At 41.3% G+C, this 27,138-nt stretch overlaps 1 protein-coding gene across 2 annotated transcripts in view; it reads left to right on the top strand.

The window, feature by feature from the left end:
- The window catches only part of opcml (opioid binding protein/cell adhesion molecule-like), a 336,839-nt gene that overhangs the window by 254,491 nt on the left and 55,210 nt on the right, over positions 1-27,138 (top strand). The window lies entirely within an intron of this gene.

Below are 27,138 nucleotides of genomic sequence, written 5' to 3'. Positions count from 1 at the left end.
CCTTCCACCTAAGAAATGTTGCCAGAGTGCAGCAATTTTTAACTCAACAAGATGCTTTTAGCATGAGTGAGCGAGCACAATGGACTACTGTAACACTCTTTTTACTGGTCTTCCATAAAAGTCAATTGGGAAACTAATTCAGAACTTGAAGAAGGAACAGAAGAGAGAGTATATCACTGTTAGAATTGATTTGAAGCCTTTTTATTGTATACAAAGCTCTTAATTGGTTGGCACCCTCCAACATCACTGATTGTATTTCTCTTTACATCCCTTTGGTTTTATGTTCCCTCCATTAGCCCACATATCATTATTGGCAGAGCTTCTGGATCTGCCAAAACTTTTTTTTTTCTTTAGCTTCCCGTGGTTGTAGTAATTATGGCTGGAACAGAGACAAAAGTGCCGTGACATTGTATAAGGAGTGTGAAAGTTCAAGTCAGAAGGAGGTTGGGGTAAATCAGGACTGTCATGCAGGAGGGAGGGGTTTGATCCTCACATGGAACATATCTATTTAGGAGTGTTAGCTAACATCTGGATATTATTCTAAACCAGATAAAATACTTTTAGAGCCCAAACCTAATGTAATAGGTTTGGTGCCATAAACTGTAGTTTTGGTAAACATGGTGACAAGTGGTGAAAGTCCAATCAAAATCAAATCAAATCAAACTTTATTGCCATTGTGTTCATACCAAGGTAAAAACAAAAAGAGAAAACCTTTCTTTGAGATCAGTTGTCACTGATCTCTTGAGAGGCTGCTACATATGACAACTGAGGTCCATTGTGCATTACACCTGATAGGTGTGTTGCAATGTTGTGCAAAATTAATGTGAGGATGGGAAAATGTCACTGTGACATTCTGTCAGTGGTTGTCAGGACTTGTTTCTCATTTTGTCCAACATGGATATGTCCATAAGCCTAGAACATATGACTACCGAAACCACGGCCCCAAAAGCTATTGGCCAAGAGGGCCAAGACACTACTGCTGGTGCTGTTGAAGTCAGTTCATATAGGCTATACCAAAAACCACAAATGTTGTAGTCATTATTGGGGTTACCAGTAAGTGTTTTAGATATTACTGTACTCAAAGTTGAGCTTCACTGTTACTCCTTTTCCACCGAGCTGGTTCCAGTATAGTTCGGAGCCAGGGCCTGTTTTAGCACTGGTTCTTTTTTTTTTTTGACCTCCTAAGCACTGACTCCTGGCTCTCAAAACTGGTTCCAGACAAGCACCAACTCCTTGCTGGGCTACAGCCAAGAACCGATTACACCAGGGGCTGGGAGCGGGGTTACCTGACCAACAGGACCACCGCAAAGATATACATGGATGTTATCGATATCTTATTATGTTTGTTTAACTGCTAATCGATGCAAACAGAGTTGAAGCTAAGTAGCCGAGCTAAAGAACGGCTAACGTTCATTTAAGAATCAAAATGTGGTCGCTGTTCGATGAAGACAGCTTCTTTTTTTTCTCTTCTTTTTTTGGCCAGTTTTGGGCCGAGAGTTGATGCTAGTGAGATGGGATGGGTCGGGTCCAAGCTTCAACACCCGTGGGTCAGACCGTGGTTTAATTTTCAAGTCTGTTGAGAAATCTATAGTAGGCTTCCTTAAACAGGAGCAGCCCCTGCATGGGGAGGCGTGGCTCTGACTTGGCTCCTTAACAGTGGAAAAGCAAACTGGTTCTTTGAAGGCATGTGAGCCAAGCCAGCTAAACACTGACACCAGCACCAGCATCAAACTAGCACCAGGTTCTTTTTGGTAGAAAAGGGGTATGTGAGGTCTGAGTGCATCATGTCATAGCCTGAGTCCCATCTGTAATGTAGGCAGCAGAGGCACTTTGAAAGAAAGTATGATGAAGATGTTTTGATAAAGCCATGGTGTCTGAAGTAACTGTGAACCAGACAACAATATTACATCCCAGACAAGACACTTTTTCATTTGTTGAGCTGTTATCATGATGCGTCACTGTGTCTGGCTCTGCTGTTTCAGAGCAATGAGACCAGTGATGTGACTGACTGACTGACAGTGTGTTTATTAATCACTGCACCCTCTGATTTATATTCATCTTCATCCGCATGAACCAAGCCAGCAGGGGCTCTTATTACACCCAGGTAACTTAGTTCCACTAACACCTGTGTGTAATTATGATCCTGAAGTGGATTCAAATTATTTATTCAGCCAGCCAGAACTGATGGTGCTGTTTCAGATTCACTAACCTCACCGGGAGCTTGACTGCACCCATGCTTGTGCACTCTAACAGGAGGGTGCTCAAACAGGACACTTAATCATGATTTAGTTGTAGTCATCTGTAAAATGGATATGAGTGGTAGTTCATATAAGGTCATGTTTACACCAACCTTGTTAAGTCCGGTTGAACCAAACCGTGGAGTGTTTACCCCCTTGGCGGGTCTTTGGCTTGGTGTGAACGTTGGCATTGAACTCTGTTGTGACTAAGCAACCGCTTTCTGGTCGGCCTCATAGGGCTAGTATGGTCTCGGCCCGCTATCGAGTGAACTCTAGAGCGGTTTATTTCCATTAATTCATGGGTTCAAGGAGATGCATGGATTGTGTTAGCAAGAGCTGCTTTTAATGAAGAGCTGAACTGGTAATGTTGTCATTCATATGCGTGGTAGTCTGCTGATATGCAGTCTAGATCTGCACCAACATGAAAATAAGCAAACAATGTTCCATGGTTGTGAGGGATTTGTTATCTAAACTGTATGACCGAAAACTGCAGCCACATAACTTTTGTTTACAATTTTTGGACTGTTTGAGTTCGGCCTTTGGGAACACAAACTGAACCATACCAACTGAAAAATTGCAATGATGTATTCTCGTGTTGGTTCGGATAAGAAATCCAACCTTTATGTGCAAAGCCACCCTAACTGGAGTTTATAAAGGCTACTGTCCATCCTACTTTATACCTAGGTGTACAGGTGTTCACATCACATCAAGCAAACATTTACACCAAAATTAAGCTCCATTGTCTGAATGCTCCTTTGTTACTCACTTCTAGGAAAAGAATATTCTATGTTTCTAACGTCTGTTTGAATTAAATGAGGATTCAGTCAAAAAAAAAAAAATCATTAAAAGAGATGTTTTGATTTACCAATAACACCATGACACCATGTTTTAACATCAGGAATGTCACCCTGCTGAAACTCTTCACATTGCATATACTATAGAAGCAAAAATAAAGGAAGTCAATGCTTTTCCTACACCACAGTCTGCAGTCGTCTGACCTACAGTACAAAGAGATAAGAAGCAACTACATCACTGTTTGTTTTAATATTTCCAAAAAAAAAAAGAAAAAAAACATGCACTACTTTAGTACAGCGGCATCACCAGAAGCACTTCAGTGGTTACAATGGTGATGAAACAAAAAATACAGATTTCATCATTTGAGTTCATGGATTTTATCGAATGCATTTTTCTACACACACACACTTCATCTTCTGCATCGCCGCAATATCAAATGACATACAGTATTTTGGAAATGAAGCAGTCTGGCAGTTCACTTGATTTAAGTGTAAGGGTTCTGCATTTACATAAATAATTTACTCATTCTTGAATGAATGTGTTTTGACATGCCAGTCTCTTCTCTCAGGATCTCACTTCAACTGCTCCCTCTGCATCCATTTGTTGAAACATTCATGTTGATCTATTCCATAGTATGTGAATCATAGTATATATGAAGTGTCATTGCCATTGAGAGAAAAAGAGAGAAAAATAGTCCTTGTTGCCGTCTTGTAGCTCACTCTACTGTCGCTACTGAGGCTGGGAAAAAAAACTGCAAGAAATGTAATCCCATTCCTGTTTAGGGAAGTGTAAAAAGAAAAATTCAGCAGGTTACAGTGACAGAAATAGTGTGCATTGTGCCCACGTTGATGCACTGTAAACACATTGTGTCCATGGAATTGTCAGTGTCAGTGATCAGTTTCTGCTCAGGGTCATTTTTGGCACATGATAGTTGTTTAAAACTCAGCTGAGGAGAACGCAGAGAGTGGTGGCACACAGCCCCGGCAGCAACACTAACAGATGACTGAGGTCTGAGGTTCCAGCAGCTTATACAGGGAAGAATGACTTTAGGGGGGAAAGGTAGACTCAGACACTTTGTTGGGTTTAAGAATCTTTTGACGCTTTGGGTCTGGGGAGGGGGGAGTGTGTCATCAGGCTTAGCCGAGTCAACTACCGTTTTCACAAGAAATGCCATTACAGGTGGAGTGAGGAGAGGTGGTGACAGCGCACCAGTGTGAGGGCTGGTGAAGGCAGCTTTTCACAAACCACGCTGAGACACGCCAGGGAGGCATCCTTTGTGGCAGTCTCTACAAAGCTTAAATACTTGGAGTATTTGCCAGTACGCTGCCTCACAAGCTCCACCACATCTCCCAGAGGGAATTCCCAGTAATAGACCAGTGGGTAAATCCCTCTATTTGATCACTTCAGTAGAAATCAGAGCTTTTTTTCAAGGATTTTTTTTTTCTCCTATTTTTTTAGTAATGGGAACTTCACCTGTCAATCTTTCTCCCATAATCTGACCTGAACATCTTGGTTCCAGGTTCTGCCATGAGTTCTCATGATATTTTACACATGGGATTGTAATATACCCTGTTGTACATGAAGTTACAGTAACATTTTTTTTTTCACCTCTTCTCATTAAATGATTGTGACAGTGTGATTTTCTCTTGACAGATAAAGTTTATATATTCGCAAAACATTATTGACCAATCTAAACTACAATTAACCTTTATAATAGGAATAAAAAAAGAGGAGTGTGAAAACAAAATTATTTCAACTTTGTGGGCAACAGTGTATTTGATTGAGAAAAAACAAACAAACTTTATCCTGCTTTACAAAGATTAAAATACAGCAATCTTCAGGAAATAACTTGTTATTGGAAAATAGAAAACTGTCAATATTTATGTATTTTTCGCATCTTAACATCAACAACATGTTTGTATTCAGTCAAGGGTAGATCTGGTTGTGCTGCACTTCAGCTTCTCACCTTGATTTCACATCTGAGTTCGCTCCACCTTGACCGTCTACAGCGGTAAAATGCTGCTAACCCACTGATGCATCAATACAATTTAATAATGCAAGGTTGGTGATGTTAGATAGCTCACCACGGGTTTCCATTTAAAATCACCATGGCTGCTGGCTGGTTAGTTTACTACATCCTGAACTGACACTGACAACTCACTGAACACTAGTGTGCTCTGGCCAATATTTGACACGACGTCTGTGAAGGTTCTCAGTCATCCAGGTCGGTTAAGGGCTGAAATGGAAGGCAACTGGACTTCTCTAAATACCTGGGACTCTCATGCCAGTGTTTAGAACTTAAAGGAGACATATTATGCCCCTTTTCCACAAGTTAAAATAGTTCCCAGGTATCTTAAAGACATGTCTGTGACAAGCTGTGGTGATTTGGTCAAATTACTTCAAGGATCAAACATCACAGCTCTTTTCATCCTCTCAAAGCAGTCCTGTTCTGAACGGCTGGTTTCAGAGCCTGTCCCTTTAAATGCAAATGAACCACTGCTTGCCCCGCCTCACCCCTTCTACTGGTACCAGGTAGGGGTGGGGTTATGCAAATTTGAAAATTAGTTACATCACTAAAAGACATGTGAGGGAACAGCTCATAAAACTACATGGATTTCAACCTAGAGAGCCTGCACATTACAGATCTTTTTGTTATGTCAATCCTTACATTTTGGGAGTCAGAAGGCAAGACAAACAATATGTTAAAGAGTCTTCAACAAGTGATATTTCCATAATATGTCCCCTTTAAGAAGCCTTAAGCGAAGAGTCTTCAAGAACCAAAAGAAATCCAGTTGCCTTCAGTATCAGCACCAGTGACGGAAATAACAGCGTTATAAAATAATGGCATGACTTAAGGTGCTACTTTTTTTCAGTAACGTGTAAAAGTGATAGTTACACTTTACAATAAAGGTCCCTTAATTAACGTGATACATTATTAAGCATTAATATATAAACTAATGTGTTAATTAATGCTGAGTAATGCATACATAATGATAACTAATTACATTATTCAACTTCTACATTTATTAACTAACTTTGAGTAGTAAACATTAATTAACTGCTTACTAATAGGCTACATTAATTAATGTGTTTCCTAATCCTAAGTGATACATAATAATGATTGTTAATATATCTGTAAACACTTAAATAATGCTTAATAATGTACTAACTAACGTTAATTAAAGTGTTACCAAAGTGATAATAAAAGAATGTTTCCTTGATAACCTAGTAATTCAGTTACTACGGTAACTCAGTTACACTTGGGGGAAAGTAACAAGTAACTATAATTTATTACTTTTTAAATGTAACATGCCTAACACCGATCAGCACATAATGGCTTTGAAATGATTCTGCTGTCCAAAAACTGCAGCCTTCACAGCTCCTCCATGTTTCATACACCAGACCAACCCACCGCTCGATTCCGTCCGGTGGCTCAGTAGACAGGGAAGTGTGCAGGTGATGAATCTGGTGGCGCAGACACTTTTCCTTCATAAGAAGTGATCCATAGTTGGGTTACACTTCTCTGCAGCATAGGTCAGTTTGTGTTGAAACTCTTTCAGTGAGGTATTGATTCAGCTACAGATGTTTTCAGGAGGCTGCAGTTCGCAAAGAATGTGGACTTGAGTTTTTGACTTGTGGTTGAGTCACACTTAAATTGCACACACAGCGTTTTGAGACTTCACTTGAGACTTCACATCCTCAAAAGAATCGGGGGAGTCAAGTGGGACTCCAGGTTTTGGACTGTGAACAATTGGCATCACCTCAGTCGGGGGGTTGTTTGTCACGAGGATTCCAGAAAAAAACTACTCAACCATTTCGCATCGAGCTTGGTGGCAGGATGTGATATGGGGCAGAGCAGATTTTGCAGTAGATCTGGGAAATTTAGTAGGATTTTTGAGTCTTTTCTCTTTTTTTTTAAGCTATGAAGTCTGGTGTGTGTTGGGCACACAGTCGCTAATTGTGAGGCACAAACATTCCTGCTGGTTGCTGGACTGTGAGGGCAAGAGAAGGAAAGAGTCAGACAGAGCAGGGGGAGAGAGGGAGATCAATAGCGCTGGTTGTGTGAGGCCATCATCTCATTCATGTCCGCCTCCTCCCCCCAGCAGAATAAGTTTGCTTCGGTCCCGCGTGACAACAGACAGGAGCAGAATGGCAGAGTGAGTTCAGGACCACGGCTCTCGCTGAGTCCAGTCTCACAGAATAAGCAGCGGGCAGAAGACAACAGGAGCTTTTGTCTGAGTTGATTTAGCAGGATGATGCTGCATGGTTTTGTTGTTTCAGAAGAAATTAAACATGCTGATTAAAGTTGTGTGCGATCGACTCAGATCTGAACTGTGTGGTGCCGCGCTGTCAGACTGAACTCTGATCTCAGACACCGGAATAACAATTAAATGTGCTTGTTGCTCTCTTTTATGACTGTTATTACAAACCATAATTACTGGATCATCTGCTCACTACATGATTCCTGTACAATGACTCCACATGGGTTTTGCTGTGCCAATTGTTATTCCAGCTCCTATGTTGCTGTCTGTTAATTATCCCAGCCCTTGGAAGAGCTCCAGGCAGAGTGCATCATGTTATTTATTTACTTTAATTTTATTTATTTGACACTTTAAGGAAATGTCAGACAAGCTGGATGTCATTACCCCTCTTTGTGTCTTGTACAACTTTATAGTTAAAGACAATATTGATGATGATGAAGCACAGTGGCAATTCAGTGTTTCAAGCAGCAGGTGATTAAATACCCATTTTACTATTGAATAATATTTTACCAGCAACATTACCGTTGGCTGTTGGTATTTCCTGACAGCAGACATTTTCCACTTCAGTTGACTCCTTTATCACCGAATATTATACATACATTTATTATATATGTGTCGAGGAAGAGGGGGCCTTAAGGAGGCCTATAGCTACTTCCTATTTCAGTCGGAGGTTGCATAACAAAAAGAATGTGTTTAATAAAGTCTGGATCCTGAAACATTCATAGCTCCTCTTTAATTCCCCCAAAATAAAACCATGGAGTTGGAAACGGCTGCATAGTAAGAGGTTGCTTTTAAACACGTGTGCGTAGCCAAGATAAAGTAGCAGCACCTGTGCCAGATAGATGAGAGTGGACTGCTTTCAGCAGGTCTGGAGAGGCCAAACACTTGTACACAACAGTGATGAGTCAGCCAGTGAAGTAACCCTACTGTAAATCTCATCATTACCCTGCATGTAAGGGACCACAGACAATTAATCAATGCTGACTCATCCCTGTGATTACCTCAAACTGTCCTGGCTTGACTTTCTTTTGTGATCTCAGGCTGCTTCGTCCTCCTGTTGTCTGTGCCAACATTAGACAACAAGGTTGTTAAAACTAGTGGCGGGGTCCTCGTTTCTCCCTACGTGACGCCTCCACCCTAATATTAACCTGTCAGACCGGCCGGCCCCAGGTAGACACTAAACAGCGGCTGCTGATGCTAATTTATCGTCTTGAGTGATGGAGTCCTCTGTTACTGCTGTGTGTGGTTCAACTGTGCCAAAGGCTGAAAACCAGTCAGGAGGGCTGACTCCAGACCAGGCACACAACCAGCTGAAAGAAAGTATACAATTTTCTGTTGTCTTTTCTATTTAACTATTCATTAAGTATTATGTGGAATGTTCCTATTGCATTATTAACCTAAGCTGTTTCTCTTTTCATTTCAACTAGAATGAACTAATAGCCTACATACCGTGAGCTTAGAATTATAGGGTTCTATCTCCGTTTTCGGTAGTTCCGAGATATTGAGCATCAAAGTTCCAACTCGGCTTGTGTTTTGGTTGATAGAACCTTTTTATTTTATGAATAACTAATTAAAAAAATGTTGAAAATTTAAAAATAACACCAAACAGGCATTAACAGACCACTAATGCATGATATTATGCAAAAAACTCAATTTTGAAAAAAATGGAGATAGAACCTTATAATTCTAAGCTCACGATACCTTGATCATTGTTGCGGGAATTTTCAAAAAACTGAGTACTCGACAAACAAGCTGAGCGTCTTGCTGGTTTATTACACTTGCAAGTGGACGTTACGGAAAAGCAACAGTCATAGTCACCAGAATGGGAAAAAGCGTCATGACATTGACACAAGATCGTGCTTATATACACATCACACTATTATATATACTCAACACCTGTGATACATACGTCACTTCCTGACAGTTGGCCCATACATAGTCTTGCGCTATGTTAAAGGGATAGTTCACCACACTATGAGATAATAACGGAACATTACGAGACAGGGTTGTTTTTGAGGCAAATGCAGAGACTGCTTGCCGAAAAGCTGCTCCGATGGGAACGCACATAAGCAGTTTTGTGTGAATTTACCTTGAAAACAACTCTGTCTCATCTCATAGCGTGGTGAATGTGCAGGTCACAACTTGTCCACCAGAGCGCTTTGGAGTTGTTGGATTGTGTATTTGATGAGTTTGGTGAGGGAAACCAAGAAATCCCATGAGCCTCCGCATCGCATATAGCTCTGAGCAGCTCGCGGCTCTGCTCCACCGATCTAAAAATAGCTTGCACCACCAATTAAAGGTAACAAACCTACTCCTAAGACTATAGGAAATATTAGACACACATTCCAAGGTTTTTACCATACATAACTTAACAACCTTGAACAGAACTTATAAGGAAAGGACCAAAATGAGTGTATTTTCCCAATATACAATACTTTTCCACTGGGATTTACCATGAACCTCATTATACCAGTCTTAGATCAATTACCCATCCACAACCATTTGTATTATACATAAACCAATATAGGGGACAGCTTGAAGCTGAACAAAGCTCCCATCTACTGTATAGCACACAATCATTTTACCAGAGTGGCATGGAAGTGCAGGTCATGTGACATCCCAGGACACACACACAAAAAAAACACACTTGTGGAGGTGTCAGATGAAAACTGCTTTAGCATACAAACTACAGTAGGTAGACATATTTTACTGCTGATAATATGACACCATGTTTGGATTCCTCTTGGATTCAGATTGTCACACTCCAGTGTCAGCGTTAGCACTTTGGCCTTGTTTGTGTTAAAAAAAGAAAAAAATGAGTGCAAAGAGAAGGAGTCTCTGAAACGATGCGCAATGCAAGGCACGTTCGGTGCAGTGGTTGTATAGTTTAATGTCTGAATCCAAATCAGAATTCAGAGGATGAGCTGTGTACAGCTGGATACAGAGCGCTCACAGGGGCACCAGGCTGCCTGCTGCAGGAACTCGTCATAACTTTGCATTAAAGAAGAATACACAAATAATTATGTTTTATGCTCAAAGCCTTTTGGCCATTCATTTACACCACAAGGTTTTCTTTGTAGTCAAACAAAAGTATGAACACGGCCTCCTCTGCGGGTTAAGATGGAGGAGGCAGTGAACGCAGCCTGTTAATCTGTTCAGCCGACATGGGTCTGGACCGCGGGGAGCCTCCGCAGTGCTGACGCTCTGCAACATTTCGCTCCGTGTCCATTTGAAGATACGAGCCTGAGCGGAAAAACACGCGGCTTCTCCACGACGCCACTGCACGGTGATATGTTAGAAAGCAACGGCAATACAATTCAATTAGAGAATACCATAAACGGACTACAGGATTATCCTCTTTAGTTTCATCAAGTGTAATGATGTGGCTCTGTGTTTTTCTGATTAGGGCCCGAGCCTCGTCTTCGGCGCGGAGAGGAGAAAGAGAAGGGGGAGGAGAAGAGAAGGAGAAAGCATTGGTCCTTTCAATTCAATGCACACTGGTCTAATAAGCTTCAGGGCTCATTATAGAGTAGAGAGAGGCTTCTCCATTTCTCGCAAAATGCAAGTAATGAGGCATTTGAAATATTCCACAACATTAGGATAACTGAAATTGGAGAGTAAGCCCTATAAGCTTTGCTTGTGTAACACATTTAAAAGTGCTTGTTCTTCCCCGAGGCTGGTGGGGATTTCACTTTCAATTTCTCACCTACCGTGCTCGATGGCTACTTGGCCTGGGCTGAACTGTTTTCATTTCCCCTGTTTTGTACAATGGCCGTGTGCGCACGATGAGCACACGCAGAGATGTTAAACCAGCTTCCTTGGCTTTCATTCATATAAATTCTTTGATGCTTTATATTCAGCGGCACAGTGTGTAACATTATTTATTTACCGCAAGACATTTTTTTTTTCTTTTTTAGAAAATCCCTTCCTGTGGTTCAAGCTATACCCCCAGGTTTAATTTTAGGATATGTAAGCATCCTAATCACCCCACCTGACTTTGCTGAGATGTTTTCATTAGATGAAAGAGCATCAAAACCAAACAATGTTGCACTCGTGCGATGGGTAGACAGTCTGTTTAGTCTTAAAAGCCCTGTTTGAGATGATGGGGCCCATTGCTAAGGAGATTATCTCCTGTTTTTGAGGCGTGAAGCAGCTTAGCCGTACACCCCTCTGGACAGGAAGCCGGTCCATTGCAGGGGCTCAACCCACATCTATCTTTTAAACAGAAACTGCCAAGCAGAGAGGCATGGCTCCCTTTTCTTAATTCTTCACTGTGATTGAACCCAAAGAATCCCAGCTTTAGGGAAGACACTGATTGGTTTTGGTGTTCATCTACCTCTAAGAAGCCATCTGTCTGTATTTGATACACTAGGCCAGGTGGCAAATCTTTAATGGTGTGATTCCCTTCCAAGCACAAATGTAAAGAGGCCTTATTACTTTTAGCACTTGGATCATAATATTTTTTTGCTTTATAATCATAGTCACGAACCACAAACATTACTTTCCCACACAGGTTGTGGTAATAAAGTGTAAACGCTGGGTGGGTTCTGTTCTGACTCCGAGGCGATGGCTTTTTTTAATGAATAAAGTGCTAAATTAATATAGTGAGCTGGAGGTGGATGGTGGGAATTTCAAAAGAGCACAAACATGACAACAGAGATTAGGATTCACATCCTGGTTAGGCTTTAGCAACGGAAACTCTCCTATCGATGCACATCTTCTTGCCTCAGGTTACTGTGGAGTTTGTGACATGGCTGTTTTTATCCATCCCAGTTTTGATGGATAGCGACAGTAACACCTTTAGGGGATTTTCTCAAATTCTATACAAACACTCACTCAGACTCAAGATGAGCAGATTAGAATTTGGTCGTCAAGGTTCAAAGGTCAAGGTCATGGTGATCCAACAGTGTTTTGGGCTTCATGCATGTATGCGTGCATTCGATACAAACATTCACTCTTAAGCATGAATTGATTTTAATGTGGTGCTGAAAGGTCACTGTGACCTCACAAAACACATTACCCAAGCCATTACCCAAGAATTCATACACTAATTATGACATTCAGATTTCAATTAACTGACAGGTTCTAGACTAAGTTCACACTCGTGCTCATTAACTCTGGTGAAACCGGCAGTCTGGTTGTCCTGACCTGAGAACAGTACACTATATTCAAACATCACAAACTAGGATATCCAGTAATCATTAATTCTGTGTTGGCAGGTCTGCCCAATTGTCATGTCTGTGCTGACACAGATCAAAGAGCAGCCTTCGGGCTGTGTGTCCTGCCTGGAGCTGCAGATTTTGGCTGTCACCATCTAAGAAACAGTGTCACTTGTATATCCCATTTATTTAGTCTTGTCTTCTGTGTAATTAAAACAAAAAAAGTAATTTCTTATAAAAATCCTTGTCCTTATAGAAGAATACTGGCCTCAATCAGGTTTCTTATTAACTAGCACCATGCATTCAAAATGAAAAGAAGTCTATCAATATTACTTTTTTTTTTTTTTTTGGGTACAGAATATTTTTTTCCATTATTCTGTAAGTCTAGCCTGACTCATGGGTTGCAATTGTATTACACGAATGAAGTGCAGAATAAACAAGTTCTGCCAATGAAATTCCATCAAATACTCAAGAATACATTAATGAAGAAACATCTGCAAGAAATGTTTTGAAGAAGAAATTGTGAGTTGGTCATTCCAGTGAAAAGAGACTTGAAATGTTTTTTTTTTAATCGGAGAGAGGGGGTGGGACAAAACATGGAAGGACACGTATGTCAGGGGTCAGACGTGTTGTCTGTGTCTCAGGTTTTCTCTGACCAGTCTAAAACAGCATTGGAGTTCTCCAACTAAAACTGTCTGCAGTGTTTCCAAATATCTTAAAGGCTCAAAAACCCTGGCGTGTGGTAAATGTAGCAAAGTGATAAGTTTTGAAACTTAAAATGTGTTAGTGTGGATGTATCCACTTTTCCCTCACAGCTCGAAAGAGCATGAATTTAACAGTCAAATATTCAGTGATGCATTCCGAGTTATTTAGACTTCCACGGGCTATTTTCTGTTAGTTACACTTTGGAGTTTGGATTAAGGTGCTTTGAATGCACGGACGTATTAATGTGTGATGCTCTCAACCGTCGAAGGCCTCTGCCTGGTACAGAAACCTGCTTCCCTCTTGCTGCAGAGGAGTCTGTGTGCTCTGCAAAAAAAAAAAAAAAATCTGGGTTTCTCAGACTTTGACTAATTCCCTACCATGATTATGGAAATCATTTTAATTGTATTGCATTGATGTTACAGAATTACCTCACTGAAGAAACTGTGTCCAGAATAGGAGGCTGTGTAGTCACCGCCCTGGATTCCATACTCTCCCCACTGACGCTGCTCAAATAATGAGGCTGGCAGTGTGTAGCACACAAAACTGATGACTGGATGATAGATCAGCATCAGTTGTTTTTACACATGCTGATGCGTTAGCATGCATCTGGACTGCCAGCTTCTCAAACGTCAGTGGTACACGCCGTCTCCTTAATTACTTATCAACTGTCCATGTTAGTCAGAAAGTTCTGTTCAGCTAAACTCCTACATATCTGTGCATTCAGAATGAAGCCCTGCCGTGATGCATGATGGGACTTGTCTTTCTGTCGTGAAATCAGTGATGCACTCGGAGCAGCAGAGGAGAGATTGTGCTCAGGATTCAAAATGAGTATGCATATCTAAAACCTAATGTAATGCAATTTATCATTCTCTTGCATGTATAGACTAATGAACATTTTCTCCAACCACCTACTGTATATTATAACCAGATTTTTTATTAAATTAGAATTTACAAATAATTAAACTGCAGATTAAATTGGAGATTTGCCAAATGATAGTAGTTGTGGTGATGTCGGATGTTGCCAGTCCTGTTGGTTTAAACGAGTAGCATCAGTAAGGAGCTGCTGAAATTCACCTCAGACCTCCAACCTGTTCATGAGCTGAATGGATTCTCTCCATTTGCTCCCAGCATCTCTGAAACAGAGCGACTGTGATCTGAAGCTGGGAGCCTTATTCCACTCTCATCCCACTTCTTAATGTGTGAAGTTCGCCTTCAGCCATCGAGGAGCATACTTGTTGCCAGAATTTGACACAACCTATTTGTCGAGGGCTTAACACTAAGGCCTTGGAATTTGCAATTCTTATTTTATGCTCTTTGTGATGTTGATCCATAGTCGAGATAAAACACTCAGTAAATCTGCGGTTGCCCCTCGCTGGACTCTGAAGCCTCTCCCGATAAGAGCTCGGAATGTAAAAGTATTATCATGTGATACATCCCATTTCAATTCCATTGATTTATCCCATTATCGGGCCCCTCAGTTGTACTTAGCATGCCAAGAGCGGAGCTTCTATTACAGGCTGAAAAGTATGTATTTTTAATACTGGAGGCTTGTATTACACAAATGATCATTTGCGTGACCTTTATGAAGCATAACAAGAGCAAACAACCCATCCGTGGAGCCAAGTCATCCCCTGTAGAGGATTTAACATGATACTTTGTGTTCATCTGAGGAATACACTGATGTTCTTCTAAAGTCGGTTTGATCCCGATCTATCCTTCTCATGGGAGATTATAAGTCGGCACCCCCAAGTGCCCCCCTTTTTTTTAAGGATAAGTCAAATGGGAATGAATATAATACTTTTTACAGTGGTTTGGCTATTATAATCTTAAATTACAACATGGTGGATGGAACAGTGTTGGTAGGCTACACTAGTGGTTTTGTGAAATGTTATTCTCCCTCCTTGGCTGCTGTATATCTATGCAGTGCTGTTCCCACTCTACACATCTACAGTATGAAGTGCAGACCTGGTCCTGGCAGCACACGTAGTGAACCCTCAGTGCACAAGGTCAGATGCAGACTTTTTTTTTTTTTTTTCCCCACTGACACTATAGCCAAAATCTGATTCCAAGAAATACACAACCATCAGCACATATACTTCACTACTTTAAAATAGCGAACCAGCTCATAGTCCAATGTTGTACTCAACTGTCAGCTCAGTCATCCATACAGTCTGCAGATGTACATTTCAAGGGTGTGGTGAAGGTACAGGACAAAGATGGATAGATAGAAAGAAAGAAAGAAAAAAAAGCTTTTTGTTGCAGCACAATTCCACCACCTGCACGGGAAAACAAATGTTCAGCAAGACAGTCTCCCGGTGCACTGCAGGATGCATTACATTTTAATTTGGCACAAGCCTTAAAATCTGTTGTGTGAAAAAAAAAATGACTGCAGGCATGAAAAAACAGAGGAGGACACAGAGAGGAGGAGAGAATGCAAGAAAATGTTATTGCTAGTGGTTATTTTTCCCTCTCTCCATTTCTGAAATGCCTGCTCACATCACACTTCCAGTCATTTCATCTGTGGGCCAACTGTGAGGAACTTGAGCCATGCTACATGGGAATTAATGAAACTCTCGTCTCCATGTGAAATCAAACCGGTCACTGCTTACAGATTATGATTAGTTTCTGGAGAGAGTATAAAAGTATGACATGATATGATATGTGATCACTGAATATGGTGGACTGGATATGCTATTTGTACACGTTGTGTATGCTATAAAACAACACCTGAACGTGGATGGAGTTTTCACATTCCTACATTTAAATTTATAATAAACACATGTGAATGTCTACAACTGGATTTCTCAATGAAAATACTCCAATCTTTGATTTCTTTCATCCACCGAGATAGAATGATACGTGCCATAGAATCCCTCATCACTATATTGATAAAGATATACAAGTGTTTATCATGTACCTTACCCATATGCTATATAATCTGTTTGAGCACACTTTATACAGAGATCCATATCATCCACTGTAAGGCCTTTTTGTGCAAGTTATATAATTACTGAAGGCATCAAAATGAGTCATACAACACACAAAATCTTTGCCAATCACAGTGCTGCTTTTCACATCGCTTTCTCAACATAGTGCTTAAATACTTTCCATATGCTCTTGGCAACAGCAATGTCTCATTGTTATTTGGCTCTGAAGAGAAAGAAAGGGTTGAATGAATCTACAAAAAAAAAAAAAGCAACGGCACAAATTGGTGCAATGCACAGTGGGCTATACCACAAAACTGTGGACTGTATTTTCATGTTCCACTTGACTTATCCAAACATTGGAAGAGCATCTTCAGCACACTCTGCTTGTGCGTAACAAGGGGTGTTTACAGTATGTGCTTCACAGGCCTGCCTACGTAAGTCTTTGAAATAACAGTGAGAACACCACAGCACTTCCTTCAGACCAGGTTCTTGGTGGCCATTCACTTTCCACTTACCACAAGATAGCAGCACGCCCACAACGCCCCTGATCACGTCTCATTTTAAGCCCCACACTGGCATGTGGTCTCAGATGAGTGCAAGTGCAATTGCTACAGTATTTGAACAACGTAGATGCTGGATGTGAAAATTACAACTGTTGGTCTGAAACTAACACAGATGCTTTGTTTGATGTGTAACACTCATAGATGACTCATAGATGCACATGTACATAGGAGGTTCATGTGGAGATTTACCAGAGGAGAGAATAAACATAGATAACTCCTTTCTAAGGAAATTGCTACCCTGCATGTATAAAACCCATCAAGACTTGCTTACACTGAGTGTTTGGCCTTTGAAATGGAAAATACTTCACTCAACAATTACAGCCGGGTCAAATGACTCTGCAGCAGAAATGTAGTCACCAAGGTGGCCTGTAATGAGCACACAAGCACTGTAGGCAGACCTAGCTGTCACCTGTCCAGCGTGGTGCTGCTAAAGAAGAAACACTGCATGGTGTGCTGCCAAATTACTTTAAAATCCAGACAATCACAGACTGAAGTGTTTTACACAGAGGTTTCAGAGGTGAGGGTGAGGATGTGACAGATCCATTTCTACCTGTTAGCACGGTGGCTAGCAGCTCACACTTTCTCCTTTGTACTGTAAGTGCATGTGATGTCATCACAAATTGGACTCGAAATGGGAGAGGGTTCAAACTGAAGCACATATACACCTGCATGACATTGAATTTAAGTAACCTTCCTTCCTTCATTGAAGCTCGATGGGTCCTTTGATTTGAACATGTAGGGATGATTAGCATCAATCCAGAGCAGAGCAGGAGCCAAGCTAAATAACAAAAACATGCAGACAAACCCAGACAACCTCTGTCTTTGACTTCAGCTGTAAGATGACCTGTGTTTTCACCAGACTCGGTATTCTATTCTATTCTACACTGCCCGTCCACCGGTCTCTTCTTTTACTATAAATGCCTTTTTATTATATGTTTTTTGGAACTTGTCTTTTGACTTGACACTTGAGCCTAGACTTTATGTTCTCTGGGCTTTGATATTCATGTAAAATTTGCGAAGAACGTTCTGACTTGTTTATTTGGTTATTGACCTTGATGAATGCTAGAAAACTGTGGGGATGTTTTAGCTCCACAGTATCCTAAATAAAAGGTTTTTAAGACCTTAAGTTAAAACACTCATTGAATACTCAATGGCCTTGGTCTCTTAAAAAGAAGAGAAAAGGGAAATCTCTTCTGTAAATGTGTATAAAGCTTCCATTCAAATTGGGCTATTTCATATAGAAAAGGTTAAAGGGACAGTTATATTCATGATTTTGTAACATAAGATATGTTTAGACATGGATCTTAGCTAGTCATATATAAGGAGAGGGGGTGGGAGTTTATAAGTTTTACTTCTTCTCACTCCTTTTCGAATATGTATTCTATATTTCATGTTTAAATGTTTTGTCTTATTCTCTTTTTTTTATTACTTTATTTTCATATTCGAAATAAACATTTCAATCAATCAAAAATTTCAATCAAAACAGTTCAACATTTTGGCAAATTGGCCCATTGCCATAATCCCTATAGTTTCAGGAGTAGGTTTGTTACCTTTAATTGTCGGTGCAAGCTATTTTTAGAACGACGGAGCAGAGCCGCGAGCTGCTCAGAGCTATGCTACGAAGGCTATTGGTATTGCTTGGTTTTCCCTATCAAACTCACAATTCAACACCTCCAAAACGCTCTCATGGACAAGTTGTGACCTGCACATTCACCACACTAATGGAATGTGACGAGGCGACCATTCTAAAAATAGCTTTCACCGCCAATTCTACTCCTAAAACTATAGCAATGGGCCAATTCCCGTTGAACTATCCCTTTAAAACATGATGAAAGTGGGTTACAGCCCACGTGTTTAGTTGAACTCCAATTCTGGTCTCCAAAATATCTTATTGTGAGCAGACCTTGATACAAAGCTCAAGTGCAGTCGGTTGCACGTGAGGCTGTTGCACGTGGTGTGGCATCACGCTGTCAGTAACTTAATCAATAAGTGTGGTCAGGCATGACTAATGGAATCTCCCCGTGCTCTCTTCTGAAGCAGTGTGATCTCTGTGTCGTGGTGTTCTGACAGTTTTGTGTTAAAGAATACAGACAACAGCTAATTCATCAAAATCTCAAAGCAAATTGATGTCCAACCTGTCTACTTATTGTGAGGCTGGAGAGGAAATAACACATTACCTTTCTGTATGGCTGGTTGAAAGAGTTCCTGACTGTGCTTGATAATTTGATTAAATTATTGATAAATGATGGGTAATAGGAACAAGTGACATGTGGCATGCGGCGATGCCAGAGGTTTTTTTGAAAATATAATAACGGGTGCTTTCATTTCATCACCCCACATTTATCTGGCCCTACTGTCACTGACCACAGTTCTGATCATGTGTCATGTTATCTACTGCCATATTCAGTGTTTTTCACATTTTTCCTATTTAGATTTTATTTTTCAGTTTTGCTCAGTTTTAAAGGGATAGTTCAACATTTTGGCAAATTGGCCCATTGCCATAATCCCTATAGTCATAGCAGTAGGTTCGTTACCTTTATTTGTCGGTGTAAGCTATTTTTAGAACGGAGGAGCGGAGCGGCAGGCTGCTCAGGGCTACGCTATGGAGGCTAAGGGAATTTATTGGTTTTCCTCATCAAACTCATCAAATACACAACCCAACAACTCCAAAAGGCTGTCGTGGACAAGTTGTGAGCTGCACAATCACCACGCTATGAGATAATAATGGAACGTTACGAGACGGAGCTGTTTTAGAGGTAAATGCATGCAAAACTGCTGATGCGCGTTGCGTTCAGGGACAGTTTTTCAGCAAGCAGACTCTGGGCCGGATTTACTAAGATCTCAGATAGCGGACGCTATATTGTTTGCGCCCGCTATAATATTGCGAGTTTGGTTAGTGCACGCAAAACAGGTGATCTACTAAGAGTAACCCGCTAAATGAAAACACGTGCAAACCACAATATGTAAATGAGGGTTTTGCGCGTGTAATCGTTTCCGCCATGGAGAGAGTGGACAGAGAGCTGGACGGACGAAGGGACAGAATGACATTTGATCCGATGCAATGACAGCATGTGTGTTCATCTCTCTCGCCTCTGTTTAGATAAATAAACACAAATCGCTACAGGGCCCAACTCGTCATATAGTGACGAACAGGCAGCAGCTGCAGCGACAATCACACACCTGTAATATGTGTGTGTGTGTGTGTGCCGCCCATGATCGAGTGGATTAATAGAGAGCTCAGGTGGGACACACGGATCTAAACGCTCTGACCACTGACCAGGAGACGGGTGAAGGCAGTGGTGACGTGTCTCAGTCCGGGACCGGGACCGAGAGTCGGAGCTGAGCAGCCAGGTGAGAGGAGAGGAAAGGAGAGGAGAGGAGAGGAGAGGAGCGCACTGAAGGACAGACGTGCCCCGTGCGTAACGGCGCGTAAAAGACTTTTAACACGGCTGAAAAACTGTTACAGAATTACCCAGACGTGAGGAAATGCAGAGATGTAAGATCATGGGGCTCTGACAGGTATCAAACCAATAAACGCATACGTTTTGGCAAAGTTGTATCAGTTAGTACATGGTTTTCAGACGTGGTGAATAAAGACGCAAAAACAGCCACCGCAATCTCTTCCTGGTTTGGTAAATCACATTGCAAGCGCTAAATAAATCTATTTGCATCTACTCCTCCCAGTATTTAGCACGTTCTGGCTGAAACGCCCATATTTACATATTCATCAAGGCAAACACGCTAAATGGATCGCACGTGCTATTCTGCCCGTGTGAGGGACGCAATCCTCGGTGCGTCCGGTTAGTAGATCAGGTTCCACATGTGTTTGCGCGTGCAATCACGTTTGCACACGTTTTAATACACGCAAACCTTTAGTAAATCCGGCCCTCTGTATTTACCCTGTATTTACCTCGAAAACGGCTCCGTTTCATAACGTTCCATTATTATCTCATAGCGTGGTGATTGTGCAGGTTACAACTTGTCCACTAAAGCGTTTTGGAGTTTTGGGATTTTGTATTTGATGAGTTTGATGAGGGAAACCAAGAAATTCCTTTAGCCTCCATAGCGTAGCTCTGAGCAGCCTGCCGCTCCGCTCCTCCGTTCTAAAAATAGCTTACACCGACAAATAAAGGTAATGAACCTACTGCTATGACTATAGCGATTTTGGCAATGGGCCAATTTGCCAAAATGTTGAACTATCCCTTTAACTATTTCTGAGTCCAGTCCTCTGTCAACTGCTTGTTTCCCCAACTTAGACACAAACACAAATTTTAAAACATTAAATTCACATACTTTGCAATGATATTGTACTTTATATTGAGGTATGTGGGCTGGGCATTGGACAAATCATCAAATATTAATTTTGTCCATAGTAGGTGGGTTTCTTCAAGACCAGAAGGACTTTTATTTTTATTTTTTACAAGTATTACCTGTTGTGTTTTGAGCTCTGTGCCTGCATAATGAACCCAAACTGGAACCATCACTGAATTGGTTGTACCCTTAATTACACAAATATATGCAGATGTAAACACAATCACAATGAATGCAACAGGCATGTAGGCCTAAGACTGCAGACCAATTTGTTAAGGTGGGAGCCACTGACACCGTGGAGCTCCTACCATTAAATTTTGAATTAGTAAAATGCTAATAATTTAATAGTTGCATTTTTTCTTTCAATTCAATTGAAATGGGATTTTGGTGGTCATAATTTTTGCCCTCCACTAAATGGTAGATTTCCACGTTCAATTTCCTGCTCTTCCAGCCGCTTTCTGCATACTAATTCAGCTGGCACACACAATGACTGTCTACAGAAACATTTTCCAATGCTCTCAGATACTAAAGCCTGTGAGCTGGGTTAGCATGAGTGCACTGTGCAGAGGGAGATAGAGAGAGGAGGAATATGCTGAAGGATTGTGCTGCTAAGATGTTGTCGGCTCTGAGTCTGAAGTGTAAAATATGTGGCTGTTTTATGTTTAATTGAATATCGGCGAGGGGAAATAAAGATAGATGTACAAAATATATACTCGCAGGTTGGAAATGCATAAGCCAGGAAATATTGAAGGAGCTACAGCAGGCCAGCACACTACAACCAATCACTGTCAGCTCATCAATAAAATGAACACATGGCTGAGTCCGGACTTACAAGGAATTAAAGAGCTGGCTATCGCAGCCAGCATGTTTGTGGTGCTTTTCTCATGCTGATCACAAGGTAATATATTTACGCAGTGCATCATACGCTGCCATTTGGTTTCACTTCAGTGCCGCTGTCATTACTTTGGACTGGATCCTGGAACATAAGATGCAATGGGTCCCATATGAGAAGCTGCCTTTGAACTGAGAAAGCTTGGCAATTTGAAGGCATGTGTCACCGCTTGTGCCTTCCACCAGCCAGTGGGAAAATCTAACCTAGTTTATTTCTACCTCAGCAAAGCAAGAGCAGCCCCCCAAGTGTTTTATCACACTTCCCAGGCTGGTAGCTTCGGAACTCTTTCTTGTTCCCTCTCCTGGAGTAGGGCGTGCCTCTGAATTAACAATAACCACTGACAAGAACACTGAATGTAACCGAGATATCTGTCACGGATGTCTGTTGTTCCGAGATGAGACGGCAGATTGGAAAACTCACTGACAGTGATTCCTTTGATGTTTCGGTTGCATAGTAATCTGTTTTGAAAGAATAGTTAGCATCTATTATAGATTTGCTGAATGTTGGCACAGGAGCAGAGGCTTTGATGTCAAAGGTTCACCCTCTCCCTCTCAGTCTTAAGCACGGCATTTTTTATTCGTATTCTTTCCCCTCATATTATATCCAACATTTTTAACACTTCTATTCTCTAGATGATTTTCTTCCTTTCTTTTTTTGACATTTCCAGTGTTCCATAAAAGTTGGGCTGGGTAACAATTTCCAGTACCCTACTAATGCAGACACTTTGACTTTGATAGATTATAAATGATAGTGTTTTTTTTTTATTTATGTTTTTATTTTCATATCAATTTACTACAGTGGTAATTTTTCCAGTTGCTTTACTTTGAAGCCCAGTCTCTTTACAAACTAAACCACCAGAATTATTAGTCTTTGATCCAAGCATGCTGTATGCTTATTGGATGACTGATGCCGCTAAAATGTACTCTTGTTTATCCAGTATTGGAATGGGTGAGGCATTTATCAATCATTGATAAACAGATTCCATGGGTCCATACAAGTATGTAATATTGATTCCCAGCCCTGCATAAAAACACCAAGAAAAGTAGACCTCATAAATCTCTTAAAAACTACCAAAGGAGACCTCTCTGCCAACAACAAGCCCATTGGTGGTTTATGTAGCAGATTATTATGACGGGAGCGAATGGGACATTGCGTTGCTGTAACATAAAGAGACAAAGGACATGTAGGGACATCTAAGGACGTAAGGGAGAGGCGGGCGGGTCAATTAAACACGGGACAGTGGGTTTTGATTCCCATAGTAGCTGTTTGCTTCATACATTATTACTATAGTAACCATGACAACAACGGGGAGCTGCATTCATGGTAATATATTTGTATCAATAACAACTCAACAATATAATGTGAAGTGTAACACACACTCTACTGACAGGGGTCATATTAATGTGTGCTATGTTTATTCAATCTTAAAGCAAAAACTAGGTTTCAAACTTTTGCTCTGAACAGTCCTGACCCTTCACACCCAGTGTCTTGAAATCTTTTTCTCATTCTCTCGAGGGGAAAAGTTGGAGCTAAGAGATCCACCACGCATACCACGATTGTATTGTCTGCCTGGAGAATAGCCGTGAATGTATAATTCACATTCTGACAGGCAACAATGTACGGTATCGTAACAATGCATCCTATGCCATCATGTTTTTTTGTGCCCTGCTGATAACGACGCTCGTGCCCTGTATCTGCTCCTCTCCCTGTGAATGAAGCACATTTACCAACACAATGACAAGTCGACACCAGGAAAAGAAAAAAAAATATATATATATATATATTTATATTATCGCAAAGAAATACAGTCACATCAGCCCTGATGTTACACCAACACCCAGAGAGAGGATTCTTTTTTTTCCCTCCTTGGGCAGCCTCTTGATTCCATTTTCTAATTAATTACAGGCTGTAACACCTCGGCTGAGCCGACATGAAGAGTGACGTGTCCCCGGGCCCCCAGTCACATCCACCAGCGGCCCCCGTCGGCAGGGGAGCTGTGTTTTTAATCACCTGGCCACTGGCATTATCAAGCTGGAGGACCCGTCACCTGCGTCTGCAGACAGATGCTTGTTCGTTCGTCTCTGCCGGAGGTCGCCGCGGCGGAGACGGCGGGCGCCCGCTGTGTCCTCAAACCGCTGGGCTTCACCCCTCCATATTTAGAAGCCTCTTAAAGGCGCCGCATACCGCCTTTTACCCTCAATGAATCATGAGCACATTAGTTATATGGCATTAGTCTAATTGCTGTAAACAGAGGATGACTGTGCAGAAGGATCCTCACTGTATTTCGCCACCGTGCAGTTTTGGCAGTGAAGCCGTTGGCTTGTTGTACAGCTGTCCCCGAAGGACCCCATTCACGCAACATGCCGGAGAACGGGTTCTGTACGGCACCAAATATACAGCGCTTCGTCCTCTGTCGGTTTTGGAAAACGCTCACAGCAACCTCCTGGGTGTTAAAAGACTATTGCCCTGCTAACACTGTGACCGTATAACCACCAACAAGAAGCAATATTTCAGGCGACGGGATCACAAGAGACACTTGGCTCATTTTCACCTCGGCGTTGCCATTCTAACATGGAAGACTTCCACTGTGTCTGTGTCCTGATATCTCACCTCCTCTCGCTGCTGTCAGCTCCAAAAAGAGAAGCTGTTCTCCCATCCTGGTGCTACAAGCCAACAATGGCTTGTATATATAATACAACAGCATATGGACAAAATTGTCAGTGTTGTGCTGCACTCAGGCCTACACAACAACTGTTCAAGTGTATCTGTTTTTTTTTCTTCTATGTACACAAATTAGATTCAACAAAATATGTCCACGAAACAAATGATGTTCTTGTTCAAATAACAGTATTATGAAATGTTGCCTAATATTCAGCATAAGTGATTCTGATCTGTCTGATGCAGTTTTCAGGGATGACTTGAAAAGAAATAATCACCACAAACTGATTTGGCCACATTTAGCACACCAAGAGATTAAAGGGAAAAAAGGAGAGAGAGAGAGAGAGAGAGAATAATACATTTAAAGCAGACTTGGACAGGAACCATATTTCTATCTTCAAAATGTTCTTCAACCAGCCACGTATGCAAGGTTATCATCATTTAATAGTTTCTAAAAGTGCTCACTAAGCTTCCCATTTTTTCCTTTGAATATGTGATTTAGCAGCATTTACGCTGAATCCCCAGCACTTGATGGAAAATCTCTGGTCAGATAACGTCTCCCACAGTATGAGACAGACCAAGTTTTAGGTTACATACACAAATAAAGATGCTTGGGTGCTCTTGGTGAATGCACCGGCGGTGACTCAGGTTTGGCTGTATTTTGTTTCCGCACAGTGAGTGAAAATGATTGGAGGAGAGGAGGCAGCCAGATGGCTGTGTAACATCAGTCTCTCTTTTTAGAAAAAAAAAAAGTGTTACTCCGTGCCATGATGAACAATTTGCTTAACTGTTGAACTTTTGTGATCTTTTTCAACACCGCTTTGCCTCCTCTCAAAGAAACAGAAACACGACACAGCACTTTACACCAACTCCTGGGGAACTTTCTATTGACTTTCCATGTAGAAAAGGTGCTGAGAGTTTGCATAAAGGGTGTCAACAATGCCTAAACTTGGTAAACTGAACGTAGCCTGAGGGCTCTCGGGTAATAAAGCGCACTAATTAAATAGAAGGTAGGAGGAAGGGGAAGCAGAACTCTGCTCCTTCAAGAGACACCTAATAACCCTCTGAAAATGTTCTGCACATCCAGGGCTTTTACCTCCCACCTCACTGCAGTGATGAGAACGCCCACACCAGGTTGTGTCAGGACATAGTGGCATAACTGTTGGGCGTGGTTGCAGGTGCACTAGAGCATGTTTTTGAACCCACCCGACACAGAGAGGATAGTGCAAGTTCAGAACAGTGCAAATTGTCCCATTGCCATAATCCCTATAGTCTTAGGAGTGGGTTCGTTACCTTTAATTGTTGATGCAAGCTATTTTTAGAACGGCGGAGCAGAGCCGTGAGCTGCTCAGAGCTACGCTATGGAGGCTCATGGAATTTCTTGGTTTCCCTCATCAAACTCATGAAATACACAATCCAACAACTCCAAAACGCTCTGGTGGACAAGTTGTGACCTGCACATTCACCACGCTATGAGATAATAACGGAACATTATGAGGCAGAGTTGTTTTCAAAGTAAATGCATGCAAAATCGCTGATGAACGTTCCCGTAGGAACAGTTTTTCAGCACTCGAAAACAACTCCATCTCGTAACGTTCTGTTATTGCGTGGTGAATGTGCAGGTCACAACTTTTCCACAAGAGCGTTTTGGAGTTGTTGGATTGTGTATTTGATGAGTTTGATGAGGGAAACCAAGAAATCCCATTAGCCTCTGTAGTGTAGCTCTGAGCAGCTTGCAGCTCTGCTCCGCCTTTCTAAAAATAGCTTGCACCAACAATTAAAGGTAACGAACCTAGTCCTAAAACTATAGGGGTTATGGCAATGGGCCAATTTGCTAAAATGTTGAACTATCCCTTTAAATCTGTCTTCTTCAACTCAACATCAGTTTATGCACCAAACTGTCTCTCCTGTCTGGTATCTTCAAAGGCTCAAAATGCAGGTTTTACTCCTGCTACATCACATTCACATTAATGGCTGTTAATCCATTGTTGCATTTATGGGACAAGGTGTTTTGTAATATGCCCTCTGAGTAATGCAACCTCTTTGTGAGTGTGTGTTCTTTGTGTGCAGTACACATTATAACATATTTGATATGTCTGGAAAAATAAAAACTTGCTGTGCCTATTGAGCAGTTCTTTTTCTCTGGGATGAAGACAATATGGTCATCTGGCATTAAAGGGCTATAATATTCAATGCATGGCTCAACTCAGCACTGTCTTTGTAATTATATGGAATAAATGTTGCGTATAATTGTCCTTCTCAAAATACAATTCATTTGTCATCAGTTGCGTTTATAATCCTGTTTTAGAACGGATGCATCCATAATGTGTTAATGCCTGAAGAGAAATGAAGCAAAAGTTACTAGTAATGACTTGTAATTAATTAAGGAAGGGGATGTGGCATATACATATAAAGCAGCAAATAAAATGTAAATCTCAGAGTATGCGTGGGTTTAGTAGTGAGTGGTAACATGTTATGAATTGGTTCGGAGAAAAGTAGGCTGCACAGTGTCCTAGACAAATTGACCAGGCTTTAGTGGCGCACGCTAATTGAATTTAAAGGTCAGTGGGGTGCAGAGTAGCATATCACTCCAGCTCTGAAGCCCTGGCACCGACCACACATTATGACA

The sequence above is a fragment of the Trachurus japonicus genome, chromosome 14, assembly GCF_045865225.1.
Source record: "Trachurus japonicus isolate A0001 chromosome 14, Traja_1.0".
Lineage (NCBI taxonomy): Eukaryota > Metazoa > Chordata > Actinopteri > Carangiformes > Carangidae > Trachurus > Trachurus japonicus.
Note: the sequence above shows the minus strand (reverse complement) of the source record. Positions and strands in the feature narration are given on the sequence as shown.